Genomic DNA, 10133 nt, shown 5'->3' on the forward strand with positions numbered 1-10133 from the left:
CCAGCCACCAGAGATAATGTCATCCCTTAGTGGGGAGGGGAGACGAGTGACCCACACGGGACAATAAGTAACAAATCAAGAACAAGGGACGGCCCAAAACAGTGCCGAGGCTGCCATTTGTCCACTCGAATTAGAGGCGGACCTCCAGGAAGTGAGGAAAGACGCCGTCCCTTCAAGTATGAAGGTAACTCCCTGTGGAGGCGGTTGGCGCTTTGAACTTGGCGCCGAAGGATCTCGGCTGAGACCTCGGGCGGCTTCCCCTCCGAATTGTCACGCGGGTAAGTCAGGCTGACTTCCTTTCGCCTCCCTTGGCGGTTCTAGAGCCTCTGCCTCCAGGAGGCTTCTTTGCCTCTCTAATTGCTAAGGCCTTGTGGCCAGTAGCTTGGCTTAATTAACCTCTTAACTCTCACCCGGTCCGGACCAGAGTTTTTTTCTTCCTGATTGTAAATAAACCACCATAAAAGCCATCCTGACTCGGGTCTGTTTTAATTACGGAATCAAGCTAGATCTGATTGATTCCTGGCGAGCACACCTTAAATATATCTATATCTATATGACTATCTAATTTCCCTTCTTACACTCTGAGTTTGTAACCTTGACCATCCAAGCTCTGTACAGAGTTCGTTTCAAGGGGGTGTGGCAGAGGGATCCATGATCTGGAGACAGAGGCACATTCCCACCGGACCCTGTTATTTGGCCAGATTACACTAAATATAGCAAAAAGACCAAAGATAGCTCAGGCCTTCCCGGTGTGATGACCCAGTTTGCTGACAACTGAACATCCTCATTCGGCCGTGCCCATCTCCAGGAGATGAAATAACCACCCTTCACAACCAACACTTTTTAATCAAATTAAAGCCAACCTTGGGAACTGTTGGTACTTGACAAGGAGCCTCTTGCAGTAGCAGATAACAAAGCCAACTTTTCTGCAATGTCACAGGCCCTTCCCTTCAGCTGCTTGCTCTACAGACCAGTCCTTCTTCCCTGCTCACAAACTCCTTTTCATGTGGCCTTTATCCTTTTTAAGTACCAAAGGGCTGGAACAACCTGGATTTCATATAGGGCTTCCTGTGAGTCATTCGGAACAAATCTACCAATTCTCCCTTTCCAGGCCTTTGGATTTCTCAATTCCAAACAACATGATGGCTGAATCGCTCACGATGCTTTCCCATTCTTAGAAAGGATGCAGTTTGGGAGGCCAAGGACACAGGGCATAGAGTGTTGGATGCTGGGCCTGGTTGGAAAGACCCCAGTCCAGCCTCATACACGTAACTAGTTGTTCCCTTTTGTCTCAGTTTCCCCAACCGCAAATTGGGAATCAATCACAGTATCTAACTCTCAAGTGCTTGGCCCAGTAGCTGCCATAGAATAGGAGTTAGGGTGACAACAGTCATCTTAAAAAGTTCTATTCTCCCAGCTGTTCCTCCTCATCCTCATCTGTTTTGGGTGCTGCTCTCCATATGACATAGCAAGACATTGCCTGGCCTAACGGTGGTCCAGCCAGATCTGATCCCTAACCCTAAGCCTAACCCTCTTGGTTTCCACTCCAGGGCTCCACAAAGCTCATTTTACCGTTGGTCGGTATCTGGCATTAATTACACCGACAACCGCTTAGAAATATGGCTTCTAAGAATCAGATGGGGGAGAAACCTCCTTAGGAAACCAGCTCAGGAAAACAATGGTTTCATCCCTGACCACATCCCGAAACCCTCCCTCCCAATACCAGGTGACCTTGCTAATAATAAGCAAGACCACGTGAGGAGTTCCATACTTTACCCCTACAGTGGGAAAGCTCAGAGCAAGAGCTTTATAATCATCACTTCAAATTTTCTTTAAGAAGAAATTCTTGCTTTCCAGCCACCACTAGATGACGAGGCACTGAGGAGACAGACACAAAAAAGAGAAGAAGACTCCCAGCAGTCTACTTTCAGGAAATCTGCGCAGCTAGACAAGGTTCCACTGACAAAGCCATCTGAGATTGAAGTGCCGTCACAAAATTTCCCAGACCGCCTGGGAAGCAGTTTCTTGGGTGGGTTGCTTCAGTTCAGAAATGTATCCAAAAGATCTCTTGGGAACAACACCAAACAAGTGATGGAAAAGCACAAGACCATGACTGGTGCCGGCCGAGCTAGGCCAGCAGGAACGGCCATCTCTTCTGTACCTTCGATGCTCTCAGAAAGCTCACACTGTCTCAGATTCAAGGACTATTTGCCAGATTTGGGGTGAGAGAGCCCAAGATGGAAGGCCAGTTCTTGCTACTATTACCCCACCCTGAAGAACTTGAGCAAAGTGCTCAAGGCGAGGAGTAAAGACGCGGGCAGAAAGAAGGCTAGAAGATGCTGGCATAACAACCTGCCCGCCCTAAGACTTGGGGAATGGCTGACCTAATTACCGTAGATGAGGGACAGAATGACGAGTGTGAGAAGTAAAAGAAACATGAGATGGCTCTCATTATGAAGTGACTGATGCTGCTCCAAGGAAGCAGAGGCAAAGGAACAACTCGGTTCCACGGGAAGAGCAAAACCGGTGAAAGTTTAACAGTCGACATTAGCACAGAATTAGGAAATGTCAATGACGAGCCTCTCCTATCGGCCCAGAATGTCAAGGTGCTCCGTTTTGAGGGGGGGGGGTTTCTATTTGGAAAACAGAATGCACCAACCCATCTCTAAGAAGTAGTAGCAATTCACAGCGGAGCAAAGTATCTTCAGGACCTAGTGAGGTCCCACTCGCCCAGTGGAAGAGAGCTAGATTCCCTGCAAGTATCCTCCCCACTTGGTAGAGCACCCCAGAATACTCCACACCCTTTTAACCAGATCTTCGGTCTAACTGTACATACGGAACAAATCGAGTCAATGAAAAAGGTCTCCTGTCTAGCCTCCAAAGAGCAGTTGGACAGTGTGTAAATACAACCCAATGACCTCACTGATCAGCGCTCGACAGATCTGGGACAGCCACCACAAAAGGGCAATAAGTTAGGCCTGGAACTGAATAGGAGTCAAGAGAAAGCCTCTTCTCCTGTTTGTCCAGTTCTCCACTCAACACGATGACTAGAACACGCCTGCATTAATTCCGACCAAGACCACACGTTAACTCCCATCTTGTACACGTGCACCTGGATCCAGGGGGGCCCAAAGTGACAACTTTCCATTTACTTCAACCATGTTTCATTTTTTTAGCTCATCACTGTGGCTTGGCAACACCTGTTCATGATCCTAGCCCTGCCCACCCACTCTCTGGCATCCCCCAAGATCCAATTTTAAATCGATCATGGCGAAAATACAGGAAGGAGAATGGGACAAAGACACTGATGAACAGATAAAGGAACAAGCCAACCTCTGGCACCATTTTGGTTTTCAAAAACCACCATGAACGAGCCCCTGACACATCAGGGCTTCTCATCTCCAGCGGCTAGGATCTGTCTACCCAACTCTTTCCTCTTTCTCTCTGCAAAAGGAGTTGAGACTCAAGTCGTCTCAAGAAAGCAGGCCTCGTGCAGGTCAAGAGAGGCACAGCCAGCTGCCTCCCACCCACATGCAGAAGAGGGCGAGACATGGAAACGGATAGGCAGGCTGAGTTTCTTCTGACCACCACGTCCACAGCAAGAGTCACTTTTGAGTCAAATAAATGGATTCGAAGGTCTCGCTAAGTTCCCTATGCCTAGCAGCCCCAGCCATTCCAGGTTCCCTTCAAGTCCTGAAAGCACTCTTGTGGGACAGGGCACTTGGGCCTTCCCCCAAATGAAAGGGTAGCAGGTGCTAGGGTTAGGCCAGGCCAGCAGCCCTCACTTATTTGCTCACATCCAAACCAGCATCTTAAACCAAAGCTGGTAAGCAAGTCCATCCAGTTTCAGCCCCACAGAACATCAAAGACCCTCCCAAAGGCATTGATGAGGTCTCACAAGCAGGATACCACCTGGTTTCCAATCCGCCCCTCACCCATGGGGCCAGGACGGGGTCCCTGTAAACATCCCGAGATCATGGATATCTCTGAGGCCGAGGGACCGACGATTGCCATTACAACTGGCAGCAGTTCTAACGGAGCTGAAAGCCAAGTACTCCAACCCAACCAAGGAGTACTTAACTAATAAGCTCCTTCGTCCAGAAGCTAAACTGAGCCTGCCCTGGAAGAGCTTCCACTCAGCCTATCCAAGCAGTTACTCCAGGTTGGGGAATCTGGAAAAGCTCCCCGGAGGGCAGACAAGAATCCTGTTGGGACGACACATGTGAACTACATTTCCAGGTCTCCACCCGAGAATTGAAGCCAACCCAGGGCTGGAGTCCTAGGATCCTGCGATGGATTTTGGACACAGCCTGGTGATCACTCGACACACAGTATCCCCTGCACGGAAGGCCTCATCCGCTCGTCCCCACGGGAAGAGCAAAATGGAGAACTTAATCGTTACTTCTTTTGGGGGGCTTTGTGTCAGCTATGCTGGGGAATCTAGCCACCCTTCTTCCTCCTTCCCAACATCAGTGATCTCAGACAATGGGTGGAGCCAAAGGCAACCTAGCCATCGCATCGGCCAGCAGAAGCGGCCCGTGTCTCTACATCCTCAGCTTGCTCACTCTAAAGGGTTTGCCACTGCACCCTCTGGAGGCATCTGGCCCATTCACATAGTTGGAGCTATTGTGGAAATGGCTCTTAAAACCAAAGTCAACACACACCCAACAGCGATAGGGGCAAATGTCCTTCCGCCAAAGGAAAACGCCGAGGACCCGAAGAGCACGGCGACCGACGGAAATTCAAAGAGGCTAATTTTTTGCATGGACTCAAAAAAGGGGGGAACTGACTCCCTTTGGGGACAGGCCTGTGTTTAGTTTTGCTGAGGCCAGGCCACCCTCTCTTACCCAAACTCTGAGGGGAGCAGCCACAAGCTGGCCTGACCCCACCACTGCTTGGACCTCCTCCATTTTGGGTCTAGACTCAGTAAGGACCCACAACTGCTTCAGCCCAGGGCAGCCTCAGCGGACTCCCTAACTCACGCGTAAGGTGTACCCATCTCAGGCGCCCCAGTAGGTGTGCATCACTGGGCCTGGAAATGGCTTTGACTGCTAAGGTATTCTTAAAAGCAAACCAAAATTTGCCTCTGCAATTTGTCCCTCTCGTTCCTAGTTCTGCTCTCTGCACTAGACTTCCAGCCCACCCCCTTTTCTCTTCTCCAGTTTGTTCCAACGATCCCTGTGACATTGTCTTCAGGTCGTTCACCTTGGATTTCTTCTACCATCTGCCTCCTTCCCTCCTGCTCATGTGCAGCCGACTGGTATTAGGAGAAACAGAAGAGGACTAAATGAACACGGCCACTACAAATGTATGTGATCTAATCTTAACTGAGCCCAATGGCAACACTGCTTTGCTATCATACTCCCCAAGAGCAAGCTCTTCTCATTTCCCAAGCCGCGGTCCTATTCTACACACAGAGATACGCACACGCATGTTCAACTTTGCCTTGTCCTTCTACTGAGGAAAACGGAGACGACCTTTCCTCCTCTGCACATTATGACGTTTTCCCATCATCCTCATTCTCTCCTAGTTTCACCTCCCGTGGCCACCGTTCTAAGGCCTTCTGCCCAGATGTACCGCTTCTACCCTAACCCTCAATCTGAGGCCCCAACCTAGGGATCATCCGGGACTCATTGGTGTCTCTCACTCCACCCCCGCATCTGCTGGTGGCGACATCTCTCAAAGCCATTCCTTCTTGATTGACAAAGCCCTACCCACCTCCCACCTGTATCACCATAGTAGCTGCTCGTGGATCTGCCTGCCCCAAGCCTCTCTCCCTCTTACTACAGCCTCCGTTCAGCCGCTAAAATGATTTTGCTCAAGCACAGGCCCGAACCCTAAATTCCCACTCAAATCAACTTATCTCCAAGAACAACCTGAAAATGCTACTTGGCACCCACCGACTCGCCTAGTCTCTTTACACCTTATTCCTTGCTATGTGCTCCTTAATCCAGTGACCGGCCTCCTGCTCATTCCTCAAACAGGGCACTCTATCTCTCAGCTCCACAAATGTTCTGGGTCATTCCCATGCCTGGAATGCTCTCCTTCTCTCTCTCTGCCTTCTGGCTTCCTTCAAACTACTAGCTAAAACCCCCTTCCACAGGCGGTGGTCTTTCCCAGCGCCTTCCCTCTGTGGATGGCTTCTTATTTAGCATGCTTAGAGAGCTTGTTTGTACACAGCTAGCAGGAGGGCAGACGCATAACAAATGGGATCCGTGATCTAGACATAAAGAGAGCTATAAGCCAATCAGGAGAACAGAAACCATGTTACCCAGCAGATTCACTCACGGATAGGAATTTGAGCCAACAGGAGACGGAGAGCATGGAGAGCTGGGAAATGGGTAATTTTGAGGATACGAAATTGAAAAGGGTTTGTACAAATAAGACGAAGGTATGTAAGATTGGACGGAAAGCTGAAAATTGGGGGGAAGATTTATAGGTAGCTTTTCAGATAGTCTCATATTCAAAACATATAGGAAAAGCTTGGGAAATGGACACTAAAAGCCATTCTCCAATTGATAAAATGGACAAAAGAGAAGAACAATTTTCAGGTGAGGAAATTAAAGCCATGGGTAGTCAAGAGGAAAAAATGCTCTAAATCACTACCGATAAGAGAAACAAACCAGAACAATTCTGAGATATGATCTCAAAGCTTCACCAGACGGGCTAAAATGACAAATGTTGGATGAGATGTGGAAAAATGGGGGCTGGAACATTGTTGGCGGCTCTGTGAACTGATCCAACCATTTTGGACAGCAACTTGGAATTATACCCAGTTACAGAGCTGTTTATACTGCACTGGGTCAGTTTCCCAAGGAGATCAGGAAAAAAGGAAAAGAACCCAAATGCTCCAAAATATGGTGACAAAGAACTCGAATTCGAGGGGATGCTCATCCCAATTTGGGAGCGGAGAGACAAACTGTGGCATATGATTGGGATGGAATACTACTATGCCATAAGAAGTGATGAGCAGGATTGATTTACAAAAAGACTTGGAGAGAACTACTAGATAATGAAGAATGAAGTGACTAGAGCCAGGAGAACATTATACACAGCTACAGAACACCAGAAGAATAAATTGTAAATGTGACCTCCAAAGTGTGAACTGAAAGGTGAAAACACGAAAGACTTAATTTGAATGTGTCAGTCTTTCCAGACAATACCATCTGCAATGTGGGGTGGGGCTGGAACCCTTGGAGATGGGATTTCTTATTTAAACACACACAAAGAAAAGTAAGCTAAACCTATGAGTTTTATGATTTCGTTTATGTACAATCTTTTCCCCCTTTCTATATAGAAATGCCTGTTTTATTTGTTTTTTGGAATAAAAAAACATTTTTAAAATTCTACGCTTACATATATATATATATGTATACATATACATTTTACACACACACACACACACACACACACACACACACACACCCACACACACACCCATATACATCTATATAGGAGAGGGTACAGACTAAATAATATCACTCCACTGCTCAAGAAATTCCAATGGCTCCCTAATTCTCAGGCTCAAATACAAAATCTTCTCTTTGCCTTCCAATAAAGCCTAAGATCATATTCATGTTTTGTTGAGGAAGAGAGCAATTGCCTGGAACCTTAATCAAGCACTAATAGTAATTTCACAAACGCTATAGCCAAAATAATACAGCTAGGATGCAGGCAGCACCTTCCATCTGAATTTCTATGGGAAATGTCATCTCCAGCCTCCATACCTCTCTCCAGAGTTTAGAATTCCCTCGTAAGTACCCCAATGCCACCGTAGCACAGACCACATGAATGATAATATTGGACTCTCATAGGATCAGGAGTACCGATTGCTAAAGCCCTTGCTGGGGGCCAATGTCCTTCAGAATCCAGAAACCTAGGCCAGAAGCAGCAGTTAAAGATGACCTCAGGGCAACATGACCAAAGCTGATTTAAAGACATTCCAGCCATGTGGGCAGGCACCGGCTAGAATTCAAGCACTTGTTAAGTACCTAAAAGGCCCCAGATCTTCAATGCTTTGCCAGCCATTAGCCTTACTAGCATCAAAGTGAGGACTCAAAAACCCTCCTCTAATAAGTCTCACTCAAGCGAAAGAGATGGAGATTTCTTATTACAACAAAAAACCCCAAAAGACACCCGGGTGAGGCTCCCAAACCTCGGGCAAAGAGCTTCGTGTAATTCAGCAGCAATTGATTTTTGAAAATCTGGCCTTGCCGGAGGTCATCATTTTTCCTTACTAGACTGCTTTCCTGGACATTCTGCAGGATGATACGGACCCTAAAGCTTTCACCTCTTTAAATCATTTATCACCCTAGCTACAAGTCTTCGTTCACATTATCTGAGCCAGATGCCTGCTCCTTCTTTTCAGGCTCTCTTGATTTGTCATTTGCCCCACCAGACTGGGAGGTTCCTTGAGGTTAGGGAACTGTCTCTAATCTTTCTCTGTATCACACTATGACAAAGAAAGAGCACTCTGCAGGTTGAACTTATCCCTGGGATCCCAGTCAACAGCAACATGCGAAACAGTTCCATTAATGAAGAAAACTCTAATGTCTCCTCCCCTCTTTCTCTAGAAACGAGACGAGAAAACGAAGATAGGAACAGACAGACAAATACAGACACACTCACACAGCCACACACAGAGGAAACAAACCTAAAATCACAGCCAATCCATACTGGGCTCAGGCTGAAGTGCTGAATGAATCCCCAAGCCAGCGCCTTCTCAGTCCCAGTGGCTAATGTTCCTCTAGAGCTCAGGTCCAAGTAGATCAGGGCCTACAAGAAAACAAACAAAATTCCCCAGTTAGACCTATTTCAATACTACTGGCTTTAAGGCAGTGCCCTTCGTCTGAGAACTGGCATCATGCGCTAATTCCACAGCTCAAGGCCACCTAGTTCTACCAAAATCAAACTCCGACCTCACTCCATACCACCCTCAGAAACATATGCAACTCACCCCATAGTCTTAATTCAATTGTGGGTCATGACCCCTGTTATACTGAGAGTCAGGATAGCTTTGGAGAAAATGGATTATTTTATAGAAACGACTTCCTCCACTTGACCCCGGATCAATGTGGAAGGCTGTGTTCAAGGCTTAAAGTGGAGCCCCCAGGACATCGAGTCTCAAAATGGATTGGTTCTGTCCACTTGGCCATGCCCAAGATTTCCAATGATCAGCCAGTTCCAAATTTACCTCAGGACAAACCCATTATACCTTACGCTTCCCTCGCAAGATTCCTAGCCAGCCTAGGAGCCATTATACCCCCATAAATTACCTCCCATCCATCTCAGGCCCAGGGCATCCCAATTGCAGAAGAAACCTACCTTGGAACCGTGGTGAGCTCTCAACCTAAAATTAATGCTTGGGCCTTCAAAACAGGCCAAAAGGCCATTTTTATCTTCCAGGTTTAAGGCAGAGGCTCCAAGAAGGCCCTTTACTCAGTAACGGCCTAACCACTTTAAAGAGTATCTACTTTTAAAGTCAATGTTTCTGATCCAAATTCCAGTTCCTACAGTCGTCTGGCTGAAGGCCCCCATACTTGGTTTCTTATTTTGAATCATCTTGACCCAGCTGTTTCCCCAACAGCCCCTACTAACTAATGAAGGGCAATAAATGAATTCCAAAACAAGCCAGACACAATTAAGCAGCAACACCATCATCCTTACTATCACTAAAACGACTAGTTTGCATTTCTAAAGCATTACAAGGCTGGCAAAGAACTTGCTATCCACCATTTCATTTGATCCTCCAGTCTGCGAGAGAGGTACTACTGGCAGTCTAAGCTCAGCCATTTAAGTTTGAAATAATCAAAGGAATGGAAAACAGTAAGCACATAGAAAGCCATCTACTCCCAGATTGAAAGTCAAGGCACCTCGCTAAACAGTGGGAATCATTTCACTCAGGAAGCCCTCGTAAGAAGACTCCAGGAAAGCTGACTAATGGGAGTCTCCCTAAAATGGCACGTCGCTGATGAAGGGCAGATGTCAGATCAGGCTGCAGAATGGGGCACCCTACAGGTAAGGCCCAAAGGCTCCACCTTTGTTTGGAAGGTGACAGGGAGATGAAATTCTAGAGGGAATAGAAATGGCAGGTCTTGGAAGGGCTTTTCTGTTGAATTTCTAAGCACCGGGGC

General features: G+C 47.2%; 1 protein-coding gene across 1 annotated transcript in view; it reads right to left on the minus strand.

Annotated features, from left to right (window-relative positions):
• Window positions 1-8686, minus strand: part of LOC123253589 (E3 ubiquitin-protein ligase HUWE1) — a 98921-nt gene extending 90235 nt beyond the window's left edge. The window contains exon 1 of the mRNA XM_044682757.1: window positions 8654-8686. The gene's annotated coding sequence lies outside the window, so the exon portion shown is untranslated. The remainder of the gene's footprint in view (window positions 1-8653) is intronic.
• Window positions 8687-10133: the final 1447 nt, after the last annotated feature.

The sequence above is a fragment of the Gracilinanus agilis genome, chromosome X, assembly GCF_016433145.1.
Source record: "Gracilinanus agilis isolate LMUSP501 chromosome X, AgileGrace, whole genome shotgun sequence".
NCBI lineage: Eukaryota > Metazoa > Chordata > Mammalia > Didelphimorphia > Didelphidae > Gracilinanus > Gracilinanus agilis.